Below are 11,217 nucleotides of genomic sequence, written 5' to 3'. Positions count from 1 at the left end.
AGGCGCGGTGGCTCACGCCTGTAATCCCAGCACTTTGGGAGGCTGAGACGGGCAGATCACGAGGTCAGGAGATCGAGACCATCCTGGCCAACATGATGAAACCCCATCTCTACTAAAAATACAAAAATTAGCTAGGCGTGGTGGCACATGCCTGTGATCCCAGCTACTCGGGAGACTGAGGCAGGAGAATCGCTTGAACCAGGAAGTCGGAGGTTGTAGTGAGTCAAGATTGCGCCACTGCACTCCAGCCTGGGCTACAGAGCGACTCCATCTCAAAAAAAAAAAAAAAGAAAAGAAAAGAAAAGAAATGCTTGTGTCCTACAGAGGTAATCACTTCTGTTTGAAATGCTAGATGTGTGATCTTCAAGGGCTGTAAATACCTACTAGCAACATGATTCCAGATTTGCATGACAAAGACTACCTTGAAAGAATCGCATTTCTTCTCTTCCTCTCCTGAGCGGTTTTCAAACACCTTTCAGCTGCAGATCATGCATTCACACTGCAGTTTATCACTAGCCTAAAGTGTAAGTCAGGGTTGTTGGGGCAGAGGCAGGACGCACACGGGATCTGGGGACTGCAGCTTGAAAACTCATCAACTTGCTGTGTGACGTCAGTCGTGTTGCTTAACTCTTCTGTCCGCCCCCAGCACCCTCCACCACCATCTTAGCTTTCTGAAAGTAATGAGCTCTCCATCGCGTGAGTGTTACATAAAATCCACACTGTCAGCCAGTATAGCATGGGTGGAGAGTAAAGCGTCCTGCTGGGTGTCATTGGTGGCTGATGGGCTGCAGGGGACAAACAGCAGCTCAGGGAGTGGAGCCTTCTGAGCTCCTCCTAGACCTGTGGCATGTGAGTTGGAGTCAGCATCTCAACAGCCCAGTGCTGCTACTTCTAAGAGGCTCATTTTTTAAAAAATTTTTGATTTTTTTAGGGACAGAGTCTCAGTCTGTTGACCAGGCTGGAGTGTAGTGGTGTAAACAGCTCACTGCAGCCTCGACTTCCTGGGATCAAGTGAGCCTGTACTTCAGCCTCCCGTGTAACTGGCCACAGGCACATGCCACCACACCCAGCTAATCTTTTTTTTCTTTTTGTAGACACAGTATCTCACTTTGTTGCCTAGGCTGGTCTTGAACTCCTGTGCTGAAGCAATCCTCCTGCCTCAGCCTCCCAAAGTGCTGGGATTACAAGCGTGAGTAACTGCGCCCGGCCAGAGGCTCATTTATTTTTAGAAAGAGGCCAGCAAATGAGAGCCGAGCTCTAGGTGCAGGCAGAAGCAATGAGTGTCTATGCTGCACAGTGCTGTCACTGGCTGCCACAGCTCTGCAGCCTGCGACAGGCAGAAGCACCTTGGCCTTTTTCTTAGCACTCAAATCAGTGATTCTGGACCCTCAGAGATTTGCTCATTACTTTGATGTTGATTGAGCTCCTCATTCTTAACTAGAATATTGTTTGGTGTGTGTTAGTGTCCTGTGACTTTAAGGTTTTTTTTTTTTCAATGTGCTGACATTTATTGAACACTTGACATGTGCTTGACAGTGTTGTAATCCACTTACATATTTAAATTAATAACCTTGAGCACTTATATCCCCAAATTAAAAAACTTGCTCAAAGTAACACATAGCTAGTAAGAGGTGAGGCCACGGTTGACATCCAGGCAGGCTGGCTTCAGTGCCCAGCTCCTAAGACAAGCTGCCCCATTGAGGCTGGACAAGTTCCCTTACGTGGGAATCCCAGCTCAGAGAGTTGACGGGAGGCAAGTGTTTCAAAGGCCTTTGAAAGAAAGCTCAAGGAGCGCTGAGGAGTGAAAGGATTTTTGCGTAGGGTCATAAGGGACAGTAGGAGGTGTGTGCGTGCATGTGTGTGCACACACTGGGTAGAGGGCCAAGGGACTGTGGCCTTGGGGAGCTTATGGCTACTTCAGAGCTGAAGCTGGATTGTGTGTGCATGTGGGTCCCGAGCCATCTGTCGTGAGCGGTGCAAATGCAAGGATAACCGGGTCCGCACATGTTTTGTCTTTCCACAGTGTCAGACTTTGATTGATGTTATTTCAATCACAGGAGCCATGAGCACCGTGGAGTTCCCCAGGGGGCAGTTGTCCTTAGTACTTTCTGTTCACTTCCCAAGTCAGAGCACACATGCTCAAGCCACTCCACAAGCCAGTCAGTATTACAAGCCATGCAGAGTCATATATACTTAATCAGTATATAAATGTTATAGATTAAACATTCCACGGCACACAGTAACATTTAACATGAAGAGAAGGGCGGTAGGAAAAAGGTTAACAAACCAGTCCAAGGAGAGTAACAGAGAAAAAGAAATCTCCTGGTGTGGGCTGGTGCAATCTTCGGTACTTTTAGGAAGTGTCTTTGATGTGGGCAGATGTCAGGTGCTGATCACCAGTGACTGTTAAGACTGGGTCTGTTAAGACGGCCATTTGGGGCTGCTGAAGTCCTGCTCTTATGGCCACAGTGACCTCTGATGAGGACTGAGTGGAGGAGTGTGCTTGGTTATGTCCTTGTCTGGCTGGATGCAGTCTTTATTGATCAGGCGAAACATCTGGTCCCTGTTAGCGAAGTGTCCTATGATATGTAAGATGCAGTCTTTTTCTAAGATGGAGTTAGTTATGTCAAGGGTGCTGTGTACAGTGGGACACATAGTGGTTGCGGAGGCTTGTGGGGAGGGGGAACGGAGAGGACCCCAGCAGCTGCACAGGCCCCTGTAGGGTGGGCGGGACGCCCCGCCACAGTCCTGGGGCCCTCCGATCCCCCCAGCTCTGCCCAGCGGGCTGTTGAGCCCTGGTGGGGTCCCTGCAGGTGGGGGGCGCCCCGCCAGGATAGCGGCCAGGAAAACCTCTGTTTCGCCAGGCGCTCTAGGAGGCGCGGGCGGAGTGCGCTGGCGTTTGGGACGCTGGTGGCGCCTGCTGGGACTTGGGGAGCGTCCCCTGCCCCCACCCTCGGGCTGGCGGCGCGCTCAGCCGCAGGAAGGAGCCTTTGTTCCTTGTCCCCGGCAGTATCATCCTCTTAGCTGCTGCTGGTTTGTGGAGGGTTCTGTGAGGGTCTAGACGCCCCCGCCTGAACAAGCTCGCTTACTCGCCGCACTCGGTGTTTGCTCCGCGAACGCCACCTGCTGGCCCGAACTGGGTTGGGCACTGGAGTTTCACGAGAGCGCTGAGGCGCCGGTCCCGCCAGGTGAGCTGCACCCAGGAGGCACCCTCCTGCCAGGGGTGACCTAGTGGGCGGGGCCTGCCTGAGGGTAGCCAGGAAGGGGTTCCGGGAGGGAGGGAGGTACTGCTGGCCGAGGGCTCAGCACTCTGCACTGATTGTGGGGTTTTTTTTTCACTGTTTTTGTTTTTTGAGACGGTTTTTCGCTCTTGTCGCCCAGGCTGGAGTGCAATGGCGCAATCTCGGCTCACTGCAACCTCCGCCTCCCGGGTTCAAGCCTCAGCCTCCCGAGTAGTTGGGATTACAGGGACCCTCCACCACGCCCGGCTAATTTTTGTGTATTTAGTAGAGACGGGGTTTCACCATGTTGGCCAGGCTAGTCTCTAACTCCTGACCTCAGGTGATCCACCCGCCTCGGCCTCCCAAAGTGCTGGGATTACAGGCGTGAGCCACCGCTCCCTACCGATTGTGGTTATTTAAACAACCTGAAGTAGAAAAAAACCCATGAGCTTTACTTTCAAGCATAAAGTAGGATACAGGGATTGGGTGGCATTGGAAAGCTTCAGAACGTTCTTTCTTGGATGCATGGCGCAGTGAGAGACCTAACAGACCAAGGGTTAGGAAGAAAAAACAATTTACTATTCAAATAATGAGATATGGGTCCAACCTCTGCAGCGTAGTCAGTGCATGAATAATAAAAAGAGGGTTGTGTGGCCTGGGGCTGCTCTTGCTTCCTCTGGGTCCTCAGTTTCCCCATCTGTAAAACAAAGGGACAGACCAGACCACATGATCCTTAACTGGGGCTGAGGCTACAGCCTTAGGCTTCCAGGGTGCAGATCTTGATATTGCCTGGGCACAGCGCCTGAGCACAGGTTCCTTTGTGGGGAGATGGACTCACATCCCTGGGAACCCTGCTGGAAGTATCTGCCCAAGCAAGCAGCTCTGAGCCCTTACCTGAAGGTTCATCTTTGGCAATGGGATTCCTTGGAAAGAAAGCTGCCCCTTAACCCCGGGGGCTGCCATGGGGTGCCCACATAGCAGGGCTGTAATATTTTTTTCTTATCCCTGGAGAGCAGCTCAATTCATGTCCAGTAAACACAAACCCGGAGGCCCTTTCTTGATGAACATTGCAGATATAATGAAAAACTGGCTCAGATCTTCACTTACAAATGCAGCTGCTGCTTCAGACATGGTGCTTCCCCCAGGCTTATGGGGATTCAACTCATAGACTCATGTAAACACACATGTAACCCAATGGCACCCTCAGGGCCTGGGACAGCAGTCCAGAGCGGGCTCTCTCTGCCTTCTAAGGCTGGCCCTGGAGAAGTCGCTTGGGGCAGATGTCAGGGGGGTCACCAAAGGGAGGGGGAATCGCCACCAGCACATCTAAGATCATTCCTAGAAGGCAAGCAGCAACCTCCGTGCCAGGCTTTCTGTGGTTCTCAGGAAGCCCTTGGATGCCTGTCCGTTAAAAGAGGAGTCATTCAGGCCCTTCACGAATGCTGGTGCCACAGTGGCCTTCAGAGGAGGCCTCATGGCCCCTCCTGACGTCCCCTTGGTGCTTGGCTCCCCAGCCCTCTGCAGTCTCGTCTGGAACACTGACTGCTGTCCTGCTCCTTCTAGGGGTTCTGTGGCATTGCCCTTTTCAGCCCGGCCTGAGCTCCTAGGCAGCAAGTCTTCCCCTCCGACCCCCAGCAGCCTTCACCCACCTGCCCTGGGGGCTTTGTTCCTGCCTCTGGGACCCAGGGCTGTGATCATGCCTCCAGGAGCCTTCGTCACCTGCTCCCAGGGTTGGGCAGGGTGTCCCTCCCAGCAGAGCCATCCTGGCTGCCCTCAGGCTGTGGCTCCCACCAGAAGCTGACAGCCTCCAGCAGAGCCAGAAATGGCCCCCTTGGCGGTTCCACCTGGCCCTCCCTTCCGTTGACAAGAACGCGATCTGAGTTGTTGCTTGTTGTTACCTCTGTGCAGCAGCTTCCAAAGAAACTGCTTCAAAGCCCGGGGCAGGGAGGGCTCCGCAGGGTTTGGAGGCGGAGGCAGCCTGAAAACAGGTGGCAAAGCTCTGAGGGCGGGTGCAGGAACAAAGCTGTGTGCGCTCTGCCTCGTGAGTTCCAGCAAAACAGGATGTCGGTTGATGGAGAAGGAGCAAAAGTGCCTCTGAAGTGTTCTTGAGAAGGTCGTGGTTGCTTCTCAGAAAGGGCATTTGCCACGGACCAAGCAGAATTTCCCAGCTGGGCGCCTGGGGCCTGGGGATCGTGCTGTTGAGCACAGGGGCATCCGAGAGCATTCGGACACTGCTGGCCTTCACCTCACACAGCCTCAGGTGTCTGGTGTGCTCTCCTCTCCAGATGGCCATATGGCCATGGCTTCTTGTGCCCTTGGGCTGCGCAGGAGTGAAATCTCCTTTCCTCCCCGCAGGAAGCCACGTGGGCTTCAGTGGCTGTTTTGATTTGCACCTATGAATCAGACGCTGGCCAGATCACCCTCCATAGCCCCTGCCCACGCCTAGGGAAGGACCATGGGGTCAGCCATGCGGTTGGCCAGGTGTTGAGGACTTGTTCATGGTGTCTTTGTGGGCCTGACAGAAGCCTTTGAGGCCATTAACACCCAGACCTTCCACTCAATGTTGGGCAGGCTGAAAACTCTTCTAAGAATCTAGGAGTCAGCCTGAAGTATCGGGTGGGGTGGGGCTTCACTAGAATGGCAGCCACGGTGCCCTCACCCTCACCCCAGGCAGTTCCATGGTCAAAAGGCTCACTCTGTCCCAGGCCCTCCTCTCTAACGTTGCCCTCCCTGTCACAGACTGGGATGACTCAAGTCCTGGACCGCCCCCGGGCCAGCTGTCACCCAAGTGGGGTGGGAGTGGGGTGACTGCCTGCCCAGCGGTCAGGGCAGCAGCCACCCAGCTGCTCATTAACTCAGAGGCGGCCACTGGCTCCAGGGAGGCCCTCTCCCCAGGACTTCCCACCCTGTCCATGCTTGAAGAGCTCTGTTTAATAGACATATATTTTAAATTCGCACATTGGTCCTCTACCCAAGACAGATGTTAATAGTAGGTACACTTCTAGTAACTGTCGATGGAGATATAGGTTTGTAAAAAGCTGCTCTGAGGTTAGCGGTATTTTTAACATAGGCACCATGAACACAGGTATACATTTTGAAAAACAACACTGGAGGGTATAAGGGGCTTGGACTGCAGATGAATGCGCAGAGCTAGTTCCCAGAGCCCTCAGGATGGAAGCCACAGGTTTAGAGTCCCCTTGAGTCCCCAGTGAGAGCTGGACTCAGCAGTGTGCACCCAGACACACACATTCCTGCTCCACTTGGGCTAGAATTAGCGGTGACCATGCCATCTCTGAGACCTTCCAGGAGCCCTTTGATCTCAGTGATGATGAGGCTGAGGCCAGGACCTTCCAGTACCTTCTCAGTCAGTGGTTTTCAAACCTGGCTGACCATAAATGAACCTTCTGAAAGAGCTCTTTAAAAATGCAGATTTCTCGCCACGTGCAGTGGCTTACCCCTGGAATCCCAGCGTTTTCAGAGGCTGAGGCAGAGAGACTGCTTAAAGCCAGGAGTTTGTGACCAGCCTGGGCAACATAGGGAGACCATGTCTCTACAAAAAATAAAAATTAGCTGGGCATGGTGGCATGCACCTGTAGTCCCAGATACTTAAGAGGCTGAGGCAGGAGGATGCTTGAGCCCAAGAGTTCAAGGCTGCAGTGATCTGTGATTGCACCGCTGCACTCCAGCCTCAGCAACAGAGAGAGAGAGAGAGAGAGAGAGAGAGAGAGAGAGAGAGAGATGCTGTCTCAAAAAAAAAAAAAAAAAAATGCAGTTTTCAATGTCCATCACCTGGCAACTGGATCAGAATTTCCAAGGCTTGGGTCCTGGGCTGCATTTTTTAAAGCTCCCAAGTCCAGGCAACACACAAAGAAAATGGCATGTGAATTCCATGGATGCATCCAAAGGCGAAAATCCCAGAAAAATTATGGCACATCTATAGAACATTACAGTAGTCCTGTGGTGGAACTTTCTGAAATAAGAATTATTCCCTTTTCTGGGTGAAGCTTTTCTTTGATTCCTTTGGTATCTGACAGATGAAGTTTTGAGACACCAACAGATGGAGGCCAGTTAAAAGGCTGCTCATCTCTGGTCATCGCTCTTTCAAGGTGCAGTTTCTCCTGAGCCTAAATGTCCTGGACTTCAGAACTGGCGGCTCATGTGGCCCCACAGGGGGACACAGATGGGTTTGGCTGCAATCCACAGGCGGGCTCTGAGAGTGGGACCTGGTGGGCATGGGGTGTTCTGGCTCTTGGTTATAACTTTTAAAGCAGAAAGCACAGGTCTGGGCCATAGTCTTGCTTGATTCCTTCCTTCAGGACCTGAAGTGGGTATCTGGTCACTAAACAATAAGCAAACACAGCCTCCAAAGACGGATCCAGCCAGGAAACTGCAGACCCACATGACGCAGCAACCTGAGCTGACGTTCCCAGGAAGGGGATCACAGATCGTGGTGGAACTTGCTTGAGTTCATGGGCCCTGATTTGATCTCTCAGCCTTTCTCCCTGAGAAGGAAAAGTCCTCATATGATGGGGTTGGGGTGTCCCTAGGGCTGCCAGAACAATGGCCCCAGGACTGGTTGAACAATAGTCTATGACTGTAATTTTCTAGGGCATCAGTTTAAAAGAAGGAAGCCTTGTGATCAATCTGCTCCAAGAAAGACCCCTAAAAACTAATAAAAGTCACACCCATTCTTGATAAGTCTCTTGGCAAACTAGGAGTAGAAGGGAACATTGTTGAGATAAATGGTGCTTACTAGAGTAAGCCTGGGACTGAATGGTGAAACCTTAGAAACATTTCTTCTTTTGCTGTAGGGAACAGGGCATGCATGCCTGCTCGTTAACCACTCAATTCTGTCTTGGGAGCTGACCCAGCACAGCAAGCCAAGAGGAGGGACAGAAAGGAACAAAGCAGTCTTCATTCCAGGGGACATGATTGTCCACACAGATAATCCAAGAGGATCAATGGCAGACTCTTAGAGCAAATACAAGTAAGGCTCAAGGTGGCCCGATACAGGTGACCCCATAAAAAATCATAAGGTGGCCAATGCCCCAGCAATAGCCAGTTAGAAAAAGTAACATAAAAGAGATCCCAGGCATGGAACACAAGTTACAGAGACCACAGGAAGCGGGAGGACTTCATGCTAAGTGAAATAAGCTAGACACAGACCAACAAATACCATATGATCTCACATGTGCAAGCCGAGAAAGTTGAACTCATAGAAGCAGAAAGTAGAATGGTGGTTACTTCGAGGAGATAGTAGTCAAAGTATACACAATTTCAGTGGGGAAGAATAAATTCAGGAGTGATCTGTTGCACAACATGGTGACAATAGCTATAATAATGTATTGCATTCTTTAAAATTGCTAAGAGAGTAGATTTCAAATGTTCTCACCACAGAAAAATACGTGAGGTAATGCATATGTTAATTAGCTTGAGTTAGCCATTCCACAATGTACACATATATCAAAACATCATGTTGTACACCATAAATATATACAATTTTTGTTGGTTAAGTATTCTTTTTTTTTTTTGAGATGGAGTCTTGCTCTGTCGCCCAGGCTGGAGTGCAGTGGCACAATCTAGGCTCACTGCAAGTTCCGCCTCCCGGGTTCATGCCATTCTCCTGCCTCAACCTCCCAAGTAGCTGGGACTACAGGTACCCACCACGACGCCCGGCTAATTTTTTGTATTTTTAGTAGAGACGGGGTTGTACCATGTTAGCCAGGATGGGTTAAGTATTCTTAAATTTAAATATATATATATCATATATAATATACAATGTATATTTAATATATAATATATAATATATATTTAATATTGAATATGTATATTATATGTATATTATATACTTAATGTGTATAATATATATTTAATATATAATATATATTAAATATATATAATATATATTTAATATATATAACATATATTAAATATATAATATATTATATATATTTAATATATATAACATATGTTAAATACATATATTATATATATTATATATATATTTAATATATATATATATAGTACTCAATGCCAGACATTCTTTTCAGTGTGTTGACTATTCTGTTCTTGCAACACCTTTAAGAAGTTGGCATCATTTCCAGAATAGGCAAAGAAATTAATGGAACAGGCCAGGCGCAGTGGCTCATGCCTGTAATCCCAGCACTTTGGGAGGCCGAGGTGGGCGGATCTCCTGAGGTCAGAAGTTCGAGACCAGCCTGGCCAACATGGTGAAACCCCGTCTCTACTAAACATACAAAAATTATCTGGGCGTGGTTGCGGGCACCTGTAATCGCAGCTACTCAGGAGGCTGAGGCAGGAGAATCTGTTGAACCCAGGGGGCAGAGGTTGCAGTGACCCGAGATCACGCCATTGCACTCCAGCCTGGGCAACAAGAGTGAAACTCCTTCTAAAAAAAAAAAAAAGAAAAAAAAGAAAGAAATTAATGGAACAGGATAGACAGTTGGAATGTTTACTATATATGCATGGGAATTTAGAAGATCTTTCAGGTTATCTGTTGGAGCAATTGTTTATCCAATTTGGAAATAAAGTCAGACTCCTACCCCACAATACTGACTAATTAACTTCATGGAAAAGTAAAAGCAATGATAACCAAATTCCACTGTTAATACCACTATGTTAATAATTGTTAATGTGTATGCCTGTTAGTGGTTGGTATGCTAGTTAACAGCAGTCATCTGTGAGTGCGCTAAGTGCTGTGTGGGCCTGGCGCTCCCCTGCATCATCTCATTTGATCCTCACAGCAGCCCTGAGAAGTGGACACAGGCAGGTCAGGTCCCCGCCCGGTGTTGTCAGCTAGTGAGTGGAGGAGCCTAGGATGTGAACTCAGACTATGGGGTCTTCTGGAGCTTGGTTATAGCCCTGAAAGCAGAAAGCACAGGTCTGGGCCATAGCCTTGCTTGACTTCTTCCTCCAGCACCTGAAGTGGGTATCTGGTCACTAAACAATAAGCAAACACAGCATCCAAAGACGGATCCGACCAGGAAACTGCAGACCCACATGACGCAGCAACCTGAGCTGACCTTCCCAGGAAGGGGATCACAGATCATGATGGAACTTGCCTGAGTTCATGGGTCCTGATTTGATCTCTCTGCCTTTCTCTCGGAGAAGGAAAAATCTTTTTCCTTCAACAAAATAACATGTGTATAAAGTATTTATTGTAATTTGAGTAAAAAACTAAATGAATATGCTTGTGGCCTAGAAATAGGGAAAGTTGGCTAATCTCAAAAAATCCGAAGCCATGATGTCACGATTGACAATTTGACATCCATGCTAAAAACTTTCCGCAACAAATTACATCCTCAATGTTAAAACATGAGGGACAGATTGGAAGGAAAGGACAACCCAGTAAAAAAGTAGGCAAAGGATATAAATAGATGATTCTCGTAAGAAGAAACACAAATAACCAATATGTGTATGAAAAAGGTGCAGAAACTCACCAGCAATTAGAAAAATGTGAGTTCAAATGACATTTTTTTTACAAAAATTAAAAATATTGATAATATGTGTTGGTGAGAAGACAGAACGAAATAGACTTATACATTTTGGGGTCACATTTAACATTATCTGTCAAAATTTAAAATGCACATATATCACCTACTACAGAGAAGTTTCACTTCTTGGCATCTACCCCGAGAAATGCTCCCAGAAGGGATTCACGATAGTCCTGGTACTGTTTTTAAACAGTGGTAACAATTAAATGACTGTTGACAAAAGTCCTCATCAACAATGTGTAATATGCATCTATCCAGACGTGCAGAGTTCTGTAGGACATATGATCGTGTGGAGAAAAGTGTCTGAAAACAAGCTTGTGGGACACAAACACGCCCCCGCCCATAAGCAAATAAAATATCAGTGTGCGTGCCTCTCCAGACCCTTCCAATGGATCCGCCTAGAGATCACTTCACTTTACAGATAGGAGCTGATGAAATCCTTCAGCCTAGGGGGTCAGGTTTGGACAGCTGTGCACCAAAGA

This window comes from Pongo abelii, chromosome 12 (assembly GCF_028885655.2).
Source record: "Pongo abelii isolate AG06213 chromosome 12, NHGRI_mPonAbe1-v2.0_pri, whole genome shotgun sequence".
Classification (NCBI taxonomy): domain Eukaryota; kingdom Metazoa; phylum Chordata; class Mammalia; order Primates; family Hominidae; genus Pongo; species Pongo abelii.
This window is presented reverse-complemented; position numbering follows the sequence as displayed.